Here is a 5,460-nt window from a genome sequence, read left to right as displayed (position 1 = left end):
CAAAAATGATATAAACAAATAAATGTTTGTAAGTTATTCAATCTTAGGCATAAAATGTGCAATTACCCTAGTTGTAGCTTTTTTAAAAGAGGAACAATGCGGCAAATCCCATTTTATTTTTTATAACTTAAAGAAAGGTCATACACAAAAATACATGAGATAGCTACCAAAAAAGCTATCATCGGAAATAAGATTACAAAGCCAGTTGTTCTTGCAACCATGATTTAAATTGAAGAGCATACTTCCTCTTAACTCTATAGCCCAATGAAGAGAGCTGATCAAAATATATTTGCTTTCGCCTCTGGAAACCAGAAGCTTTAGCTCTCAAGATTTTGTTGTTCATGGACATCCAAATAACCCATGCTGCCAAGGTGATTATTTTAATGAAGAAAGGAACACTTAGTTTACATTTAAAGTCCTGGAAAAAAAATCAAGAATTGAAATATTTTTGCCTCTTTAAGGGCATACAAAGTTCCAACAACCCTCAGCAACAAATTATGAAGAGTCTCTTCCTGAGTATATCCCATAGTGGCTTGTACTCATGCAATGTAAAATTCTTTCTAGCATAAGGTTTCTTGCATTTCATATATTGAAGCAGCAGAAGAAAACCTTATGCTTATCCTCACAAGAGATGTCCCAAATCTTGTGAAAGTTAAGGGGGTGGTTGATAACTAATGAGTACTTTACAATCTTTTAGGGATGAGACATTTAACTTTCCCCCAAAATAACTCCCTTTGTCAAGGCAATTCATGTATTGTTGGTCATGCAGAGAAGCACACATTTTCTCTCATTGGGAGAAGTCTTGGAAAGCTCGTAAGGAAAGTGGTAAATGAAAAATATCCTGAAGAAATTCCAACTGCAAAACTTTGCGCACATTCATTGTGATATCTTTGGGACAAATTATTAAGTGAGGGGACTTTAATAACAATCATTCTTCATTTCACAAAGTCAGTATGGAATGGAAAACGTTGTCATCACCCAAGTGGCATCCTACCATGGATTTATAAACATTCAAGTGACATAAAGATTAGCATGCCGTCAAAACGAGCCCTCCATGTGATTTCCAGCATGGTGCCATTACTATAGTAGGAACCCCGGCCAAGATTTCCCAAGGGATATCATATCTACTAAAAAAAATCTATGTAGGTTCTTGAGTAAAAGATATTTGTTTTGAACACTAGTGTTCATGAAACCTAATCCTCCTTAGGTTTCAGGACTGCAAACCTTGGTTCATGAAGCAAGAGCATGGTCTTGTCCTAAATATCATACCCTATCTATAGACAGTGCATGAGGTATTTGATCACTTGATGTTTTATGGTTTTAGGGATATCCAAACAACACATGAAGAAAATAGGCAGTGAGGATAACACAACTTTTACCATCAACAATTTGTCATAAGTGGAATAACAAGTGATTCCAGCCAACCATCTTTCAATTCTTGAGACCATGGCAAACAATGTTCTACTCTTGCCTTTGAGAGGCCAAGTAGCAGCCCTAGATATGTAAAAGGGAAATAACCTTTATGCAACTTAGGGTATTGGTGAACAAGTCAGTTTTATCTTCCACGGTATTTATAGGAATCATGCTTGGTTTATGATAATTAACTCCGAGTCTAGTGGATTCAGTAAAAGAATGATGTAGAGCCTTCAAGCGTACCAGCTGTCTAGCATCAATAGGAAAAGCAATAGGTGTCATCAATATACTACACGTAAAATAAGTGTTGTCGGGATGAGTAAGAGGTTTATGGAGCATGTCAATATCCATTGCCCTGTTTAGAACATATTTGTAATAAATCAGTATTCATCACAAAAAACAGAGGTGAAAAAAGATCATCTCGTGTAAGACCCTTTGTGCGGTAAAATTTCTTGCATGGCACACAATTTAGAAGAATGATGAAGGACCATTGCTATTAATTGGATCAATCCAATCCTCCTTTGACCAAAGTTTTTGGCCTTGAGGATCTAAAGTATGACATTGTGCTTGGCCATATAAAATCCCTTCTGAAGTAAATTTTAGCACAAGAATTTCCTCTCTTGACTTGTGGCACCGATGCAAATATTCATAGTTCTAAGCAATATAATCTTGAATAGATCTCTCCCTAAGGAAACCTCGCTAGTTTGAGCGCACAAGCTAAAGAATGACCTTTCACGATCTGTTCCCAGAAGATAAGTAACTCTTGAGTGTGCTATTAAGAAACGAAATGTGTGTATAATCATTAAGGATAATGTGCAACCACTTGGGAATGAGAGGGATAAAGATGAACATATTACCATCGTAGATGTCTTGAATCAATTTTTCCTTGAAAGCATCCTAAAAAAAGAAGCCTTTCCATCAAGCTCGGAGACTTCCACCCGATCCTTGTTTTGGAGCATGGCAATGTAATTGTGTCTGTAGGTAATGGAAGCATTTTTGCAAGAAAGTGTTTTCATCACCCAACTATACCCACTTAATACTCCATCTCTGTCTCCAGTAGGTTTTTCGGCTTTACAAAACCTGTAAAAGTTGTTCCTTGAGAAAAAAAATAGCATTTCATTCTGTCAAGGAAAGAGATCAGAATTCTTTGAAGAGGTCCAATAGAAAGATACTGCCATTCACATTTGAATAAGTCCTTTTAGACTTGAAAGGGACTTGGACCAAAATTGTAAAACCATACTCACATTTTAAATCTAGCAATAAGAGGTTTAGCAAAATCCTCGGAACCCATAGGGATAGCTCAACCATTTTGAAGCACCTCATTCAAGGGAGGCGTGTTGCAACCAGAAACTCCCAAATATGAAGACTCTAGCTTTAGGAATGCCAGTACCAATTCGAATCACACAAGCCAAATGATTAGAAATGGATTTGGTGAGAGGAATTGCATTGGAAGTAGGAAAATAAGTCATCCATGAAGTAGAGGTGAAAACAAATCTAGTTACTCAAGAAGAGGCCTCTCTTGCATGTTGCTTCAAGTAAAATTCCCGCCTTTAAGAAGAAGGCCAACTAGCCCTAAATTATTGATGGCCTCCTTAAAGAGCAACATGCCATAAATATCTCTACCTCACATGTTTCTGTCAAAAGTATCCCCGGTAAAATTGAATTCACCCATGAAAATCTAGTCAATGTCATCGGGAATTTGGATGTTTGAAAACCAATTAATGAATTTTGCTTTCCCGTAAGGGTGACAAGACACATATATATTACTTTAAATTATTATGAAGAGCCGTCATTCTAGACCACAAGAACCCCGCCAGAAGCACCGACCGAAGGAAAAATGCTCACATTTGCTAAATCTTCTTGGGACAATACGCCAAATAAACAAAATCTCGTTGACTCTTGCAAGCACAAAATATATAAACCACTTTCCTTGATTTATTACCAAATTAAGGTATTCCATTTATCTGCATCTGTCCGCGGACCGGGCGACCAGTCCGCGGACACTGATGCGGGAGCCGTCCATCTAACTGTAGCCTCATACAATCCAAACCACGTTTCAGCAAACCAGACAGATTACATACAAATCGGTTGATTTACATATAAACCGGACGAAAGCATTTACATTTTTCAGACATATTTCAACTAACTATGCCGGACTATGCTACTATTTTAACCTAGTATATCGCCAGCCGCAGCGGAGCTCCATTCCCACGACATGTCTTCCCCATGTCCGACAGCAAGCTCACCGGACCGCCGTGAGCCCCGGAAAATATGCTTATTTAGTGGAAGGGGAAGAGTAGCCTCCGCTTCCGTAAAGCACTGATCAAGATTGGAAAGGGCGCAAGAGAGGGAAAGGGTTTATGGTTAGGTCAGGGTTGTCCGACGTGTGCGTGGCACTGGTCTGGATTCCCGCACCCCTTCTCCCCTGCTTGCTTCTGATTTGCGGGAAAAAGACGTCTGGACCGGCCTGCAGACGGATATAGGCCCACATTGAGTTGCAAAACACGTTGGGACCGCATGATTTAAACATATGCAGACGATTTAAGAGTCCACGTTAAAAATGGCCATAGTTAATATATGTTGAGGGTCCGCGTTGTGACTTGTGAGAAGCGGCTTCGTCAAATTTGAAGCTCGCAGCTCCGGTCTTCTTTAAATGTTGACGTTTGTGAACGCTCCTTTTGAAAAAGCTTGTTATTGACTTCTTCAACGTTGATCTATAAAGACAGGAGACCAGTCCGCGGACGCGGATGTGGGAAGCGGTCACCCAACACTGTCCGCATACATTTCAAGTCGGGTTTCAGCTAACCAGACGAAATTCATGTAAACATCAAATTTGGATAGAAAATAGCACAAATCATTCGTACATACCATGCAAATAAGTCTAGCATAACAATAGTTCAAATTCGGCGAGATTAACTGGATATTCAAGAATTTTTTCATGAACGGATCATGTCGTCTCACACATACTGCTCCTTCAACTTTATCCACGAGTGTATGTACCTAAATTGCCGTCCCTCTATCCTATGGTATATCATGACAACACGTACGAGCTACATGATGCGTAGAGCAACATTGAGTGAATGAATGATTCAATCGACAAGTTGAGCAAGAAGAACCAAAATTACAATCTCCTTGGCTGCCACGCGCAATGACCACCTTGCCTCCAACATATCAACCGCGCCACAAAATTTGGTGACGTTGGTCTGGATGGCGTGGCAACGATTTGATAATGACCTCACCTTGCAATCATGGATGATGTGCATGTCATAGGGCACAATGTGTTTTCACGCGTGAAACAAATCATGCACGCGCTGCTAGAAGGGCCCCCATCTGCTCTTGCCTACGAAATCGGCCAACCACACATCGCCACAACAACTTATCATCCATGGTCAAGTACTCCGCTATCTACTCTAAGAAACAACATGGCGTTCGAAAATAAGCTCAATGGTATTTGACAGAACACCTACCGGGCTTGGTGACCGCCATGGACGACATCGGCAGGGTGGAGTGTACCTGCCTACAGACGGTTCCGGGGTGAACGCCACCGTCATAAAAGGCGAGTGGGCGCGTCGGTGCTGGTTGTGGAGGTCCGCCAACGATTGTGTACCGGCTGGAGAGGTACATCGACGGTGCCAGAGGAGGAGGACGCGAATGCAAAGTCAGGGGGGAGAAGGGGCGGATTGGAAGAAAATGGGACCGATAGGGGGGATTTAGTGGGCCGGGATGTCAGAGTCCTACGTGGCTTCTGTCCAGACTCCGGCAAAGCTCCCCCCCCCCTCCCTAAAAAAAAACTTTGTCTCAGTTTTGCAGTGGAAAATGCGTTAGGACCACTAGGCAGGCTGATACAAACCCGCGTTAGATGACACAACATGTCCGGACTGCATGATTTAGATGTATGCGGGCAGTTTGAGAATATGGGTTGGAGATGCCCCTAACCGGGAATAGGAATAGAAAGGAGAAGAAGATAGGAAGCCCTTGGCAACAGGCTTCGTATAGGAGCACGAGTTGGAAAAGAAAGACACAGGTGCGCACAGGAACACCGCCCGT

This window comes from Triticum urartu, chromosome 1 (assembly GCF_003073215.2).
Source record: "Triticum urartu cultivar G1812 chromosome 1, Tu2.1, whole genome shotgun sequence".
Classification (NCBI taxonomy): Eukaryota; Viridiplantae; Streptophyta; class Magnoliopsida; order Poales; family Poaceae; genus Triticum; species Triticum urartu.
The sequence above is the reverse complement of the archived record's forward strand: the minus strand, read 5'-3'. Positions refer to the sequence as shown.